The following is a 17,966-nucleotide window of genomic DNA, read 5'->3' as shown; positions in this document are numbered from 1 at the left end:
TTTTTGTAATGTGAAAATATAAGCATTTTTTTTTTTTTTTTTCTTTTTATTGTATTGCATTTTATTATGTCTAGGCAAAGACAAAGATAAATAAACTCTAAAATACAGAGAATTTCAAAGAATTATAATTAGTTTTACTACAAATCTTAGCGGAATTATGTAGATAGGAGCCTAATAATGCGGTTATATTGCTTAATCAATTGAACATGAACGTGGGGCCAGTGGCGCAACGGATAACGCGCCTGACTACGGATCAGGAGATTCCAGGTTCGAATCCTGGCTGGCTCGTATGAACTTTTTTTTGTAATGTGAAAATAAGCATTTTTTTTTTTTTCTTCTTTTTATTGTATTGCATTTTATTATGTCTAGGCAAAGACAAAGATAAATAAACTCTAAAATACAGAGGAATAAAAAAAATTAGAATCAGTTTTACTACAAATCTTAGCGGAATTATGTAGATAGGAGCTTAATAATGCGGTTATATTGCTTAATCAATTGAACATGAACGTGGGGCCAGTGGCGCAACGGATAACGCGCCTGACTACGGATCAGGAGATTCCAGGTTCGAATCCTGGCTGGCTCGTATGAACTTTTTCTTTGTAATGTGGAAATATAATCATTTTTTTTTTTTTTTCTTTTTCTTTTTTTTTTTTTTTTTCTTTTTTCTTTTTATTGTATTGCATTTTATTATGTCTAGGCAAAGACAAAGATAAATAAACTCTAAAATGCAGACGAATCAAAAAAATTAGAATCAGTTTTACTACAAATCTTAGCGGAATTATGTAGATAGGAGCTTAATAATGCGGTTATATTGCTTAATCAATTGAACATGAACGTGGGGCCAGTGGCGCAACGGATAACGCGCCTGACTACGGATCAGGAGATTCCAGGTTCGAATCCTGGCTGGCTCGTATGAACTTTTTTTTTGTAATGTGGAAATATAATCATTTTTTTCTTTTTCTTTTTCTTTTTTTTTTCTTTTTATTGTATTGCATTTTATTATGTCTAGGCAAAGACAAAGATAAATAAACTCTAAAATACAGAGGAATCAAAAAAATTAGAATCAGTTTTACTACAAATCTTAGCGGAATTATGTAGATAGGAGCTTAATAATGCGGTTATATTGCTTAATCAATTGAACATGAACGTGGGGCCAGTGGCGCAACGGATAACGCGCCTGACTACGGATCAGGAGATTCCAGGTTCGAATCCTGGCTGGCTCGTATGAACTTTTTCTTTGTAATGTGGAAATATAATCATTTTTTTCTTTTTCTTTTTCTTTTTCTTTTTTTTTTTTTTTTCTTTTTTTTTTTATTGTATTGCATTTTATTATGTCTAGGCATAGACAAAGATAAATAAACTCTAAAATACAGAGGAATCAAAAAAATTAGAATCAGTTTTACTACAAATCTTAGCGGAATTATGTAGATAGGAGCTTAATAATGCGGTTATATTGCTTAATCAATTGAACGTGAATGTGGGGCCAGTGGCGCAACGGATAACGCGCCTGACTACGGATCAGGAGATTCCAGGTTCGAATCCTGGCTGGCTCGTATGAACTTTTTTTTTTATAATGTGGAAATATAATCGTTTCTTTTTTTTTTTTTTTCTTTTTATTGTATTGCATTTTATTATGTCTAGGCAAAGACAAAGATAAATAAACTCTAAAATGCAGACGAATCAAAAAAATTAGAATCAGTTTTACTACAAATCTTAGCGGAATTATGTAGATAGGAGCTTAATAATGCGGTTATATTGCTTAATCAATTGAACATGAACGTGGGGCCAGTGGCGCAACGGATAACGCGCCTGACTACGGATCAGGAGATTCCAGGTTCGAATCCTGGCTGGCTCGTATGAACTTTTTCTTTGTAATGTGGAAATATAATCATTTTTTTTTTCTTTTTCTTTTTCTTTTTTTTTTTTCTTTTTATTGTATTGCATTTTATTATGTCTAGGCAAAGACAAAGATAAATAAACTCTAAAATACAGAGGAATCAAAAAAATTAGAATCAGTTTTACTACAAATCTTAGCGGAATTATGTAGATAGGAGCTTAATAATGCGGTTATATTGCTTAATCAATTGAACATGAACGTGCGGCCAGTGGCGCAACGGATAACGCGCCTGACTACGGATCAGGAGATTCCAGGTTCGAATCCTGGCTGGCTCGTATGAACTTTTTCTTTGTAATGTGGAAATATAATCATTTTTTTTTTTTTCCTTTTTCTTTTTCTTTTTTTTTTCTTTTTATTGTATTGCATTTTATTATGTCTAGGCAAAGACAAAGATAAATAAACTCTAAAATACAGAGGAATCAAAAAAATTAGAATCAGTTTTACTACAAATCTTAGCGGAATTATGTAGATAGGAGCTTAATAATGCGGTTATATTGCTTAATCAATTTAACGTGAATGTGGGGCCAGTGGCGCAACGGATAACGCGCCTGACTACGGATCAGGAGATTCCAGGTTCGAATCCTGGCTGGCTCGTGTGAACTTTTTTTTTTATAATGTGGAAATATAATCGTTTCTTTTTTTTTTTTTTTCTTTTTATTGTATTGCATTTTATTATGTCTAGGCAAAGACAAAGATAAATAAACTCTAAAATGCAGACGAATCAAAAAAATTATAATCAGTTTTACTACAAATCTTAGCCGAATTATGTAGATACGAGCATAATAATGCGGTTACATTGCTTAATCAATTCAACATTCAAGTGTATGAATATAAAATATAATTGAAAAATCCAGTTTATATATATATATCGTTTTTGTTTCTAATTTTATATTTTTTATAATTTAGAAATGATTAAAAAAATGTTTTTTTTTTTTTTTTTTTTTTTTTACTTTTTTAAACATCTCTAGGAAAATTTGGAAGCTTTGAAAATGGAGGGTCAAGGCATATATATGTTTCGTTTATTCTGTTCTAAACAGGCTCTGAAAATATTTTTATAAAAGGCAATGCTTAATTTTTCAGCTGGATAATTTGATTCATATTGCTCAAAATGCAATTATTTTTATGTCTTCCCAGATTAGAAACGTATTCGTATTACTATTTCAAATGATTCATAATAAGAATAGTCCTTTGTAAAATGTAAGAACAGCTAGGAAAATATTATAATCTGATAGGAATTTACGAATTTTATATCTGAAGTGTGTTCATGAATGTGGACGCTTTAAAAAATTATTTGAATCAGAGTGCTTTCTGCATCAAAGCCTTATCACCGAAGTTGAACTTTTTTTTCGGTAGGGGAGGGGTTAAAATGAATTTTAGTTCAAATTTTCACCGACAGATGGCGCTGTATGGAAATTAATTTAAATTTAAATCCTTTAAAAGATATTACAACTACCAAGGTAATGTTGCTTACATGCTTAAATGCGAATTGCATATGCTTATGTAGCCTTGCGGCTTTTATAAGCTCTGTTCTTTTAATCCCTAGGGAACATCACAGTGTAAACTATCAACTAAATCCCAGCCGGGAAACGGATCAAGGTAGGAAAGAAGGCCCGTTGGCCTACCAAGGTAATGTGCTCTCAGATGCACACAAATAAATGTTATTTTATTCATATAGTAGGCCACTAACATCGCCACCTATTGGTGGGAATTTGAACTAAATGTATTTTATGCCTCTTCTCCCCTCTCCCCCCCCCCCAAAAAAACAATTCTGTAGTAAGTCCTGAGGTTCAAACCATATTCTGGTACTCCCGTTTAAAAAGCGCTAGAGAGCTTTGCATTAGTTATTGCTACTTATGGCAAAGGCCAAGAAAAATCATATTATCTGAGAAATACTCGTCAAACACTGTCTGTTGAAAGCAGCTGATACTGTTTTTGGACGAGAAAGGAAACAAAACTTCACAAATACCGCTTTCTCATAACACTGTGAAACATCGCATAGATGATATGGCCGAAGATATAAAACAACAGTGTGCAGCCGTAACAGAATCAAATTTTTTCGTAATATAGTTGGACAAGAACGCCAATGTTGCAAAATATTGTCAACTGTTAACTTCTATTCGATGTATACAAAATGAAATAATTAAAAGGCGAGATGCTGTTTTCTACTGAGTTAACAACTAGTACTTCAAAAGCAATTCATAAAATGACAGCAATCTCTGAATTCTTTTGCAGATACGGTCATGGCAAAATCTGAATAAGCGTATGCTCAGACAGCGCTCCATTAATGCTTGGATATCGCTCAGGATTCATACAGATGGAGGGGGGGGCAAAGAAAAAAAATTCCAGTACTACTGCTGTTCACTGTGTTACACACCGTCAATCTTTGGCAGCTGAAAAATTTTCAGACGAATTCAACGGTGTCTTAAAATTATGCATCGAAGTTGCCAGTGATGTTAAAAAGACTGCATTAAATACTCAACTTTGTGCGACCCTTTGTGAAGATTTGAGAATAGAGTATAAAACACTGTTATTTTATAATCACTGTTATATAAAACACTGTTATTTTATTAAATCATTTGCAGCACCTCTGATGCATCACTGATAAATTCAAACGTCAACTTCTTAACTCGTGTGATAATAACTAAATAATAGAGACTGGCGACGAATCCTTTTAATGTTGACATAAATGTGCTGTTAGAAACATTACAAGAGCAAGTTTTTGAAATTAAAATTTTGTCAAAAATATGCAAGCTCGACCTATCTCAGTGACTTATTTGTTTTTACTTCCTTGTACAAAATACAAAGGAAGTATTGTAATCGCGAAAAGCTTCAGGCAGCATATTTCAACGAAAATATCCATTTTGACCGCTTTCGAATGCAATTTAACGATGTTTTTGCGTGATATCTATGCGTAAGAACAGAATAAAAGATACCTTTCCTCCAAAAAAATTATAAAACTGCTTTAAAATGAATTCTGAAGAGAATTTTTCGTGGCGTCCGTACGAACGTATGTACGTACGTATCTCGCATAACTCAAAAACGAGTAGCCTCAGAACGTTGAAATTTTGTATATAGAACTGCTATAACATGTAAATGTGCAGCTCGTATTTTGGTTGCAATCGGCCGCACCAAATGTATATAAATATATTTATAAAGCAAAGCAGTAATAACAATTTTGGTTAAGAAAACATCTTGCGCAATATGCTGCAAAATAAGTAAAAAATAAAAATTGTAGAAAGCTCGCCTAAAAGTTACCAAGAGCTGCCGCTCCAAAAGGTTAAAGACGTTTTCAAAAATCAATACACATGAAAAGCAAATCATTAGACATGTAAAACATAAATACAATAAAATTAAATAACAGAAAAAGTTAAAAAGTAAGCGGAAAATGGTAAATTAGCCCAATTCGATATCCAAACAGGCTTTTCAAGGGAAATTTCATTGTTTGAACGTCGAATCAAGCTAACCCCATTACGCGTTTCGCCGAAACAGACAATTGAAACTTTTACGCTAAAAAATTTTTTGACAAAGTGTCTTGGAAATTTTAATAGTCTCAATTCTCTGTTCCAATTTCCCGACGCGTCCGCTTAGAAAGACACATTAAGGTGTTAAAATATGTAAATCAAAATCAAACTTTCTAAATCTAGTCTAAAATTAAAATCAAAACGAAAATAAATAGCGATGAGCTATTAGTCCTAAAAATACAAATACATTCGGGCTGGGCCTGCAAGCTTAAAGATTAACAATTTAATTTTTAAAAATTGTAGATTTTATAAAACTGTAAGGAAACCTGTAGTTAATAATCAATATAAAATAAAAAAAAAATTGAGAAAAGAACAACTCAGTGGGTTTGCTTTAAAAATGATTGAATTATGTTGTTTTTATCTTATGGTTAAGGTTTTTATGCCTTTCGTAATTCTGGAAGCAATATTTGTACAATTATCAACAATTTAAAAGCTGTTTAAGTGCGGTTAAGTTTTAAATAACATGGCGGACATATTTGTTTACATTTGAAACAGCAGAATTGTAGATTTGTTGCTATCCTAGAGAGACTAAGCTTCGCAACACAAAAATAACGCCTTCATTTATTATTGCGAATTAAATCATGCTTAATCTTTTCTGGAATTTTTTCGAGGAAATAAGTGTTTAAGATTTACTTCGTAATTTTTAATGCAGATATTTTGAGTTTTTATGTAGTTTTGCCTTGTCGCGAAGTGAGAGCTGAATTAATTGAATGAGAAATACTAAATCGTCTGTGAAAAACTGTTTCTTTTCTGTTTTCTTTGCTTAATTTCTTTCATGCATTGTTTTAGCTTTATTATAGTATTTGAATAGAACATGTGGCAACGATAATTCTTCAAATGGTATAAATTTTGTGCATTCAGAGTGTCATTATGGTAAACAAATATAGTGAATTTTAAAGAGTGCATTTATTCTATTGTGGTTTATGCGCTGTCGACGAAGTAGATTTAATTCAATCCAATCAATTTAAATGAAATTCAAGAAAAAAGTGCATATAATTTAATATTCCGTACAAGGAAGTCATGTGGTGTACACATCAGATTTTTTCTTATCATATATGTGTAAAAACTGTATATTTTTATAAAAAAAACCTTTATAAATTACGGTTTTTGTTCTTACTACCTTTATAGATTGGTAATGCTATTATTATTGAGGAATGGTAGAGCGGGAATTTCATTTTGGGCAATACGAAAGGCCTGACGGGGGGGTGAAATTGGGAACCCCTGCTGTGTACATGTTTGATATCTCGAATCTAATGGAAGCGGAAAATTTTTGAAAAAAAACGCTTTTTTAGAATAAAAGAAAAATATTTTATTGAACACATTTTTGTGACTAATATCTAAAAGAAAAATATTTTATTGAACACATTTTTGTGACTAATATCTGATTAAAAATTTAAAATATATATAAAATTGAATAAAATATTCAAAGGAAAATTCACTGCATTTAGCAAAACGGAGAATTTCATCTCTCTACACTGTTCTCGTAGGAAGCGGAAAAAATTCATGAGCATTAAAAGCAAGGCACGCCCCCGGGTGGGCTCGAACCACCAACCTTTCGGTTAACAGCCGAACGCGCTAGCCGATTGCGCCACGGAGGCGACGTGAACTGACTTCAAACATTCCACTATGTACAGCAACATTTTATTTAGTAGTACTTTCTTTGCGAAAATAAAACTTATCTTTTTTAAGGCTGAGTCTTTTATACAGATGAGTGTAGATATATATGTCTTATCAAAACATATTTTGGGCTTCATAGAAAGTTTTTTTCAATAAAAATGGAAAATATGCATTTAACTTTGCACGAAAGTTTATCTTATCGTAGCAACAAGTTAAGCAGTTGCAAGCCAAATTTCGACATAGTTGACAAAATTCAAGGAGGTTAGAATAGACCTCCTTGACCTCCTATTCTAACCTCCTTGAAAAAATTCAAAAAGCTGAAAATTCAATTTATCGAACGCTGCCACTTTTAATTTGTTTTACTGCATGAAGGCCATTCTATAAAGTTAAAATAAATGGCCATTTTAAGACGTTTTATTTTCTGATAAATTTAGACAAAACAATGCATACAAAGCTAACGATCTGGACAACATTTTAATACAAATGTGAGATGTTAATAATATTTAATTTTAATTTTAAGCTTCTAAACTAAAAACGATGTCTTATTAAGGTTTAACCAAAGTTGTTTGAACTAATGCCTAGAAGCATATGCAGAAATAACTATAGCACAGCTTAGTGATAATGATATGTTATGCTTGGAGCTTCTTTTAGACCTTTTCAATCCTTGGCAATTTTCTCCAGAGCAGTAACTGAGGCAAGTTATTTAAGAAACTTCTTTTAAAACATACTGATAAAGTACTCAAAAGTATTTACAACTTCATCTGTTTTTTTCATGTCACGTTTTTATAATCTTCCTATATAACTTCGGGTACGTAACGTATTAGCACAACCACTTTGGCACGTTTTAATAATATTTTAATAAAAGAAAAAGAAGAATGACTCATAATTGAAAATTAAAATGTTTGTTTTATATGTACTTTACATTTTAATTAAATATTTATATGGAAAATCAATCAGTAAGCACATTTACAATTTTTTTTTTCTTTTGCTGTGATAGAAATTTCGTGGCAATCACGGTTTCTTTTATCGATTTTGTGAGAAAATACTGCTTTAAAAAAAAAAAAAAATTATAACACTTTATTCCACTGCAGGAGTTTACAAGAGCTTAAAAAAAAAAAAAAAAAAAAAAAAAAAAAAAAAAAAAAAACCCATATGCAACGATTTGTCCATAAAAAGGCCATTGGCATGGAATCGGGGCCATTTTGCCTGACAATATAATCGCAAGTGCCAAATTCTGCTGCTCAATGTTTGCCTATAGATTCTAAAAAATTTGCCCCCCTTAGATTCTGCCGGCCGGCGCGACCGCATCTGTTGTACCGGTTCTGGCACTGACCCTGCTTGGAATGCAACAAACAGCTGTGACCCAGACAGGAAAGTGATTAGTGATTCTGACTATCGTACTATAGGGCCGACTCACCAGCATAGCGTCGTTGACTGTCGTGCTGAAGGGTCCGAGTTCGAATCCCGGAGAAGGCATAAATGTTTAGTGTACGTGCGGCAGGGGGGCACTCTAAATATGCGGCTAGTCGAAAGTCCTCTCAAGAGGTTGGTGGTAAGGAGGGGTGGGAGATCTTCGGACCCGGCCCCGCCGGGTGCTCTCCATGAAGATGGGGGGCGGAACTGAGCTAAATCGCACAGTTACCTGTAAGGTGACCAAGACTGTTGCCAACGACAGGCGTAAAGTTACGCTCTTTGCCCCGAGGAATTTCGTGGGCTTGGGCTGACTATTGGTCAGACAAGTGAGCATTAGCAAGAACAACAACAACCAAGCGTACCAAAGGGATTGGGTTCGAATCTCGCAGAGCGCATGGATGTAAATTGTCTGTCCCTTCATAGGAGTTAACGGTGGCCGCTTCTTAGGTGCTTTCATAATGACCACCGCTTCTGGGCGTAGTAGGGCCTAAAGCATAAAATGTCTAGTGTCGGTCATTAAAAAATATTTTAGAGCTTATAAACGAGCATAGAAACAGTCCCACCGGCTAAAAACCTGGTAATTACGGACGAATAACCACTTAGGCCAGTAAAGGCAACTCAGTGTAAATTCACTTAGTTCAGTAAAAATTCTTTGCTATATATTTAACTGCTTACTCAGATTTCTCCTACATGTCTCGGAAATTAAAGATAACAAGGGTTTAAAAAATGCTTCGAGACAGCTGTGATAAAATAAATGCTGAAAATGCAGGGAATGTGCCTTTCTCCCTCCATTTAGTAAGGAATTTAGGGTAAAGAGATTCGAAACATCAAGTTTCGAATGCCCTTTTCAGTATCTTATATAGGTATAAAATTGAATTATCTAAAAAATCTGAAATTTAAATTAAAGTCATTTATTAAAAAATTGGCAAATATTTACTTATTTTTATCCCAGCAGAATGTTATTACATTAAAAAAAGAAAATAACATTCTGAGAATCTCTTTTTAATCAACCTCATGTTTTTAAACAAAAACTGGCGAGGTCTTCAAAAAACACTGAAATCAAGAACAAATCAATAACAGATTTAATGGATTTTATTTATTCCACTTGATTTCACCAGCATTTTAACAACTTAGCAAAACAGCCGCAAAGAAGATTCTCACCAATGAGAATTTGTTTAGCCACCCATGTTAACGAACCATTAATTTGAGTACCAACAACAAAAAAGAAGATCAATTACAAGGCACGTATACTATCAACACATTTTTTTCTCCTTAAGAAATTTTCTCACAGTTTTCCAACTCACATACATTTTAAAAGCACAATTTTTTCCTTTTAGTTTTTTTTTTCCTTTTGTTTTATAGGTAATCTTCGTTCCACTGCAGTTACTTCAGAGTAATTATCTTAGATTCCAGCGCAGCTCCAACGGTCATTGTTGGAAACAATGCAAGGAGCCTCAATAAGAAAATAAAACATTTTGACAAACTACAGCAAATATCCATTTCTTTCACACAGTAAAAGAAATTAAAAGTTGTAGGTTGTAGGATTCCATAAAAGCTTTGCCCTTCACCGAATTTTATTTTCTATGAGTCAAAGTTATTTCAATTATAAAATGAGCCTTTGCAAAGTTAAACCAACACATAACATTTTTAATGAAGAAAATAATTTTACTAAATATAAGCTATATTATTATAAACGTGATTTTCCTAAGATATTTCTAGTCTTTGTGTTAAATACTTAGCTTAAAGGTGATACACTTTTCTCCTTGCAAACAAAAACAAACAAACAAACAAACAAACAAACAAAACAAAAAAAAAAAAAAAAAAAAAAAAGGTGAAATAAGATGCTACAATATATAAAACGATTTTCCAACTCTCATTGTTGTTCCTCTGTGGCGCAATCGGCTAGCGCGTTCGGCTGTTAACTGAAAGGTTGGTGGCTCGAACCCACCCGGGAGCGTGTGCAACACGTAGTGATTTAAAGTGTTTTTTTACACATATTTTTAGTACACATTTAAGAAGTTATTAGCACTAGAGGTGTTATTAGTCTCAATTCTCATTTTTTTTGGTCCATATCATTTAAAATAATAAAATAAAATGTTGAAAAAATCGAAAGGTTTCAGATTTTTACGTAGCCCAAAAAGGTTTGTTAAGGTTTATTACTCTCTCGCTGAGCTCACAGTCTACCAGTCTGTCGCACTCACTCTTGCTGACCCTTTTTTTTTGCCCTGTCTTTTTATCTTTATTACTAAGCATCGTTTTCTTCGCATTCACCTAGTAGTTCCTAATAGTAGACTAATAGATCTTTTGGGCGATATGTTGCCAGCAAGTATTATCGGAGCGTGTTATTTTTAAAGAAATAATATAGCATAGAGGTTTCTAACCAGAAGGGAATTCTCCCTGGAGGATTTTCATAGTTTCGGGGGTGGGGGGAGGAATGCAGTCAGCTTTTTATTTAGCAGCTATATATTAGACTTAGTTTCTGAATATAAAAATCTACTTTTATTCAAGTTTGGTATTTAAGCGTATTTTTTATTTATCTTTATAGAAACTGAAAGAAATGAGTTTCCAAAACAACGGTTCATAGAACCGAGGAATCTTCTTTAACTAAAAGGCATTTTTATTACAACTTCTAAATTTGAACAGTGTAAGGCGAATCAAAGCAACGCAATAAATCAAAATCATTTTCGGCTATGCGGTATCTTTAATGCATCTTTCATACTGTAACAACAGGTTTAGGGCCTGATTTATAAAACTAGAGGGCTGGAAAAAAAGCTTTTTATTACAGAGCCCACTCCTCTCTAATTCTTTCCATAGTAATAGATATCATTGAGGGGAATTTAAGTATCCGAAAAATAACCTATCATTTCACTATATTTCATTTAAGTTATCTAAACCAAACATACAACGCAAAAATACACAAAAATGCATTTAGTCTTCATACATAGTTCGTTTTCATATATTAAATTTGTAGAGAACATACAATTTTAAATCAGGGACTGTTTTTCAGGGATCAGGGAAACTGGGATAAAGATAAAAGTCTAAAGAATTTATTTTTTTATTCCTGCTTTTATTATTATTTCTTTTTTACAGTGGTTTTAAAGTTGGGTATAGTGGTTTTAAAAAATATAAATTACATAGATAATTTCAAAATAATACAAGCAACCTGTTTACCAATTTAATAATCAAGCGTATGCACAATCATTTTTACGATAACCAAAAGAACTGATGTTTATGACATTATAAGCTTCAAACAGAGTGGTCACACAATAACAAAGATTCATTATGCGCTAAGCTATTAACGTTAACTTACAAATCGAGGCTTCACTGAAAGGTATCTGTTACCAGTCAAAGCTAGACAGTGTTTGAAATTTGAACAAAGAATGAAAAACTAAAATACGAAATTTAAAATTTTGCTCCTCTTCATATTTTATGGTTCTAAATCCTAGAATTGAACAAAATATTGTTACGTTTTTCTTTTTTGACACCAGTTGTTACGTTATTTTCTTCCTTCAAGTTCGTACGGGGTTCGTGTGGATTTGGAGTGAATAACGACGACACTACTTGATGAAGTATCGAAGCACACTTTATTGGCCAGCATTGTCAGGATAGCTCCAAAACACGTTTACAGTCGTCGACGAACTACTATAAACATGTTGACACGATCAGCGACACAGCTTTCAGGTTATCAAGCTATCACAGTGGAGACAGCTTCACGGCCAAGCACTAAAGTACAACTCCCGACTCTGCTTGTCGTTCTCGGAACTCCACGTACTCTCGAGACTCTCCACGCTACAACTCGCGTTGCACTCGGCGACACACAGAGCACAGCTCCCGACTCTTCGGTTCAGTCGTTCTCGGAGCTTAACACACTCTCTCGAGGATACACTAACCGCGACACACTAAGAGACTCTTCGATGCACTCGACGACCTACTCGGCACTCTCTGGACGGCTGTCAACTCGATCGTCTCCGCACGGACTAACTAGATGAGACACACTAACTCGCTATATTGCTATATTGGTAACACGAAGCAAACATCAGCCAACGGTTTCGCACAGTTAAACCTTTACGCATGCGCAACTTTCCCTTCTTTCTGATTGGTTTTGATTTAAACTCTGCTAAACAAGCGTAAATGAACTTAATGACTTTTATGCCTTAAACCACAAAGCTTTATTATATTTTTATATATTTATATATTATTTTATATAACAAAATAATCGTCTGAACGAATCTTTAGACTTCCCATTCTCTGAAGTGTGACTCGCCTTATTCAAACGCAGTGATGCTAAAGCTAAGACCACAAAAATTTTGAGGCAAGAGTTCGTTATATATTCAGGGGAATTTCTCTGAAAATTTTAGTTTCAACTGGGATGAAACCAGAAACTCATTTCTGCGAGGAGAAGTAACTTTACTTTGCGCCGTCGGCAGGGTAGCTGATCTCATAGATAATAGCTTATCGGCCAATCAAGCCGTATTGGCGGATTTATCAGTTTCAAAATACCTTGAGGACATGTGCCCCAGGAATGTTATTTTCAAAAGGTGAGAAACTTGGAAAAGATCATGTGAATGGGAAAGTGCTTTGCAAAACTAAGGAGGGGGGCATGCCAGCTTGAGGGACATTGCTACTAATATAGAGCGACACTAGCTCTTTTACGGACTTCGCTAAGGTGACACCTAGCTTATACTACTTAAGCCTGCTTCAAGATAAAACAGGTATGATATGATCTTGACAACGTGATCTAAATATCATTGAAGTATCTAACTCTGTAATTAATTAATGTTTTTCTTTAATGTGCAGTTGCTTCTGTAAGTGTAACGGAAATTGCAGCAGGTACTCTGCCAATTGAACGACATTTTCTTGCTTATGTGGGTTAATTTTTTAGTTGAGCTTCTCTTTTTATTTAATATTAAACCAATTTAATTTCCTACAGTATTTAAGTGTTCCCTTTCTTTCAAGAACTCAGAAAAGGTTCTTTAAGTTAAGTTCGTTATATAACATACATATTTCCTTTCTTACTTTATATAAATTAAAAACCTGAACTCATTTTAAACGAGCTCAAAATAGCGCGATTATAGAAACGGAAAATTTGCATCAGGTAAAATTCATGACACACCGAACTCGCCAGGAATACATTATCTAGTATTTCACTCGCGGAAACTATGAAACCAGAAATATATCCGTTACGTCTTTTCCGCATGTAATTATGTATCGTTCAATCATTGTGACAATTGCATCATATGAAGGGTTTAACTCCATCGCTAACTTTCTAGGAGGAAGTTTTATTTCACTAAAATATATCGATTTTGAGTAGTCTCTAAATTTAAGCTTAGTAGTGGAATCGATTTCTAGATCAGGAAGAAAAAATACATTTGTAAAAAAATCATGAATTATGCACATTTAATCTAAATACGTAATTTATTACGCTAAAAGTGTTTTATCGCTAAAAGTGTAAAAACTTTTGCTGCATTTATTTTATGCAGATTTGTCTCACATGATGTCACATATTATAGTGGTCTCAAAGTGGCGATACGCGCCTCGCATGCAGGCCCCGAAGCTATTTTATGCGGCCCGAGAAGACATTTCAATTATTAATTTGTTGCAAATACAATGTTACAAAGATTTCAAGATTCTAATTATCTGAAATCTGAGTTTTTATTTTTTATTTTTTATTACCATTAAAAAGTAGCTTCAGTAACGCTTCAGAAAATCTGTAAATGAAGCTGACTAATGAAGAGTGTGATGCAAATCTTATTCAAAGATTTGGAGACAAAGATTTTAGTAGCCCAAAGAAGCAATTTGCCTAGAAAGGGTATTAATGGCATTTTACGTCGTCCATTGTAAAATGACGTAATAAACTTCATAAATAAAATTAAATTAGAAAAAAAGGTGAAATTCAAAGTATTTCTTTCTAATCACAATTAGACTTTGTTTCACCAAAGTTCAAATCAAATCATTACTAACAATAACGCCATTTGAAATTACTTTACTTATGATAAACAACTTTTAGTATTTAGTAACTTTTAGCAATTCTGTACCCGCAAGTAGTACGTTTCAAGATGCAAGGAGGTTAGAAAAGCCATATGAAACCACGTTTTCTGCCGAACGCTTGCATATAACTCAAAGTACCAGGTGACCCAAAAGTTCGTTAACACTTGAAAATTCAATAATTCACGGATTTAAGTAGAGAGGTAAAAATTGACAAACGTGCTTGAAATGACATAGGATTTTTCTGAAAGAGAAAAAAATGCCAAAAACGGCTAACATTTGGCGCTGGACAGCAAAATGCCAGTGATGTCGTATGAGAATCGTGTATGAAATGAGCTGTAGTGAGAGAGGGAATCGGTCCCTTCATGACTTTGCCGCTTTTTATCTTCGCCTCCGGGTGTTGGTTACAGTGTGATGTGGATTTACCACATCAATCGTGTTCGGATCCTTTTTCTCCGAGGAAATGTATGGTTCTGCTATTCAAACTGTCAGTATGACGGGTGCGCTGATATATTATAGAATTGCATCATCCCCAGTCTGGATGATAAACACCTGTTGGAAGAATTGATTTTTATGCAGGATGGCGCACCACACCATATTGCTACACACGTGAAAGATCTTGCACCATATCGTTAGGTAAGGACTGTGTGCTGAGTCGTCACTTCCGCCATGCTTGGCCTCTCAGATCCCCATACCTCAATCCGTGTGTGATTATTGATTGTGGAATTGGAAACCTGAAATTGGAAGTCTACCGTTTTCATCCGACCTCATCAAGGATACTAAAAGACAGCATCCGACGGCGATTTGTCATCATAGTATCTGAAGATACGCTGTACGGTGCTGTTCATAACGATGTCCCTCGACTACAGCTATTGCTGATGAATGACGGTCATCAACGATACCTGTAAGACATGTTGAACATTTGTTATAAAGAACATAGTCTTTGCTAAAAATCAATTGTTATGCTAATTACTCCCTTTGTTATTATATGAAGCGCCATCTGATGGCCGTTTTAAGCACTTTTTTGCTTTCAGTAAAGTCAAAAGCCCCATGACATTTCAAGTATCCGTGTCTACATTGAATTTTCAAATGTTAACGGATTTTGTCTCATCCGGTATATTACCGTGGAAAATTTTATTGGTAAATTAATCAAGCGAAACATCGCCAACATTAAATAAAAATATAATAAAATGTACTCTAAGTTGCAATATACATTTACTGTGCGCTTCCTCTTGACTTTTTAACTTTATAAGGTATTTTTCCCGTCTTCCTAGCGTGCCTTCGTGGTGTAGTGTTTCTGCACGCTGGGACGGTATTTCAGTGGTCCGTGGTTCAATTCCCGGCGAAGGGAATTGTCATTTTTCATAATTTGTCATTTTTCCAGCTTCGAAAAATCGTAATGTTACTACAACTTTATTTAACAATTTATGGACCAATAAAAAAAATACTGCTTCTGCAATGTATGCAATCGTATACGACTTGGTGCTGATTGAAGCTATTCTCAAATCAGCCTTAACAGTTTTGCTCTCAACTGAGCCTTAGATTCAGTAATTTTAATCCCATTTTATCCTATAGAGAAATATCTTTTAATTTCATCAAAAACATAGTCTATACTAATTCAGAAGTCAAACAACAAAAATCAGCGTTATATTTACAAAATTTTCACAGGACTAGTTTCGATGGTTTTACCGAACCACCATCTTCAGCTGCAAAACTGCAAATGAACAAGATAGGAAATAATGATTAGATAAGATAAGAAAGCCTGGACAAGAATAAGCAAGTGGCGCCATCTGTTGGCGAAACCAGAACTAAAACATAATTTCTCTAAAAGCCGAAGGCAAATTTGGATTGGAATTAGGATCGTTAACTAGAACAGAAAGATTTTTATGAATGTGAAATGCCTCTAGAAAATCCAGTTCTCCAATGGAAGATGTTTTTTGAATAATTTTAGCAGCAGAAAAATTGAAAGTGTGATTTTCGGACCAACAATGTTGAGCAACAGAAGACTTCTGTGTTTCCTTTTTTCTAACATATGCCTCATGTTCTTTGACTCGAAATTTTAAGGCTCTCTTAGTTTGGCCAATGTAAATTAAACCACACTGGCAAGGAATCCTATAGATACCCCAGGAATTCATATCCGGAATGGGGTCCTTGAGTATAGAAGTCCGAATTTTATTGATGGGAGAATAAACAACCCGAAAGTTAAATTTCTGCGAAATATGTGCAACTTTATAGCTAATTGATGGAAAGAAGGGAATGACAACAGAATTTTTATAATCTCCTAAAATAAGAGTGTGGCTTTTTGTGTGTTGAGATGAGAATTTTTTAACTGCTTGATTAATAATGTTGGGTGAAAAGCCCCTGTCAATAGCTATTGCTTTTAAATAATTTAGTTCTTCATCAAGGGCTAGTTTGGAGGAGCAAACTTGAAGAGCACGGAAAACATAGGAATAAAATGAAGCTAACTTTTGTTTAGTCGGATGACATGATTTAAAGTGTGGTGGAAGGCAAACCGATGAAGGTTTACTGTAAACTATAGTACTGAAGTTGGATGTGTTACGTGTGACTAGAATGTCGAGAAACGGAAGAGAATTGCAAGTCTCAAGTTCAAAAGTGAACTGAATAGCAGGATCAATAGAATTCATTGTTGAAAGAACTTTAAATCATCTTTATTACCTTCAAACAGGGTAAAAGTATCGTCTACGTAGCGGAACCATGCCGGGAAGTTTAAAGTTTCAAACAATTTTGATATTATCTTATTACTATCTTTTGAATTTATCTTATCTAATCATTATTTCCTATCTTGTTCATTTGCGGTTTTGCAGCTGAAAATGGTGGTTCGGTAAAACCATCGAAACTAGTCCTGTGAAAATTTTGTAAATATTACGCTGATTTTTGTTGTTTGACTTCTGAATTAGTATTTATTTGGCGTGTTATTGTGTCTTAACATAGTCTATGTTTTTACACCTTCTTCTGTAAATAAGAGTCTGTGAAGTCAGTTCTTTTAACGGTATGTTATTTTCTCATCATGGTTTATGCCGTTGGGATACGATTACAGACGAAAACAATATTAAATAAATATTTTATTTTTATTTTGTATTATTTTAGTGGAAGCTTTCAATCTCATTTTACATTTCCACAAGGTAGATACCATATTAGATATGTTCCATAAGGATATGCCACAAGGTAGTTTGTTATCATATGTCAAAAATCTTAGCCTTCAAAAATTTTGTTTAATTTCATCTTTTTCAAAATTAAGATTTCGAGTTTTGAGAATATATTTCCATGCAAGAAGTCCACAATGAATTCACTGTAAAAGACCCGTTTCAAAAAAAAAAAAAAAAAAAAAAAAAAAAAAAAAAAAAAAAAAAAAAAATCGATCTCTTAGCGAATCGTATCGATTAGCAAAACACTCCACAAACTGCGAAGCACCCAGAGAAGCTCTTTTGTCCGCATTTTCTAATATAAATGTTTAATCCTCCTCGCTTAGCCTGGAGCCATCATCTTGTCGCATGCTCCGGCACAATTATTAA

The 17,966-nt window shown here is 33.8% G+C and overlaps 1 protein-coding gene and 9 non-coding genes across 12 annotated transcripts in view; 8 read left to right on the top strand and 2 right to left on the bottom strand.

Annotated features, from left to right (window-relative positions):
* LOC118199042 (uncharacterized) overlaps window positions 1-17,966 on the bottom strand; it is a 450,062-nt gene that overhangs the window by 190,247 nt on the left and 241,849 nt on the right. The gene's annotated exons all lie outside the window — the stretch shown is intronic.
* On the top strand, window positions 216-288 carry TRNAR-ACG (transfer RNA arginine (anticodon ACG)). Its single transcript has one exon. It is a non-coding gene; the product is annotated as a tRNA-Arg (tRNA).
* Window positions 511-583, top strand: TRNAR-ACG (transfer RNA arginine (anticodon ACG)). The gene has a single exon. It is a non-coding gene; the product is annotated as a tRNA-Arg (tRNA).
* TRNAR-ACG (transfer RNA arginine (anticodon ACG)) lies at window positions 839-911 on the top strand. Its single transcript has one exon. It is a non-coding gene; the product is annotated as a tRNA-Arg (tRNA).
* On the top strand, window positions 1,151-1,223 carry TRNAR-ACG (transfer RNA arginine (anticodon ACG)). The gene has a single exon. It is a non-coding gene; the product is annotated as a tRNA-Arg (tRNA).
* Window positions 1,481-1,553, top strand: TRNAR-ACG (transfer RNA arginine (anticodon ACG)). The gene has a single exon. It is a non-coding gene; the product is annotated as a tRNA-Arg (tRNA).
* Window positions 1,783-1,855, top strand: TRNAR-ACG (transfer RNA arginine (anticodon ACG)). Its single transcript has one exon. It is a non-coding gene; the product is annotated as a tRNA-Arg (tRNA).
* On the top strand, window positions 2,100-2,172 carry TRNAR-ACG (transfer RNA arginine (anticodon ACG)). The gene has a single exon. It is a non-coding gene; the product is annotated as a tRNA-Arg (tRNA).
* TRNAR-ACG (transfer RNA arginine (anticodon ACG)) lies at window positions 2,419-2,491 on the top strand. Its single transcript has one exon. It is a non-coding gene; the product is annotated as a tRNA-Arg (tRNA).
* Window positions 6,943-7,016, bottom strand: TRNAN-GUU (transfer RNA asparagine (anticodon GUU)). The gene has a single exon. It is a non-coding gene; the product is annotated as a tRNA-Asn (tRNA).

Source organism: Stegodyphus dumicola, chromosome 2, assembly GCF_044657685.1.
Source record: "Stegodyphus dumicola isolate Sdum_Otavi_A_Nest chromosome 2, ASM4465768v1".
Taxonomy (NCBI): Eukaryota; Metazoa; Arthropoda; class Arachnida; order Araneae; family Eresidae; genus Stegodyphus; species Stegodyphus dumicola.
This window is presented reverse-complemented; position numbering and strand designations above follow the sequence as displayed.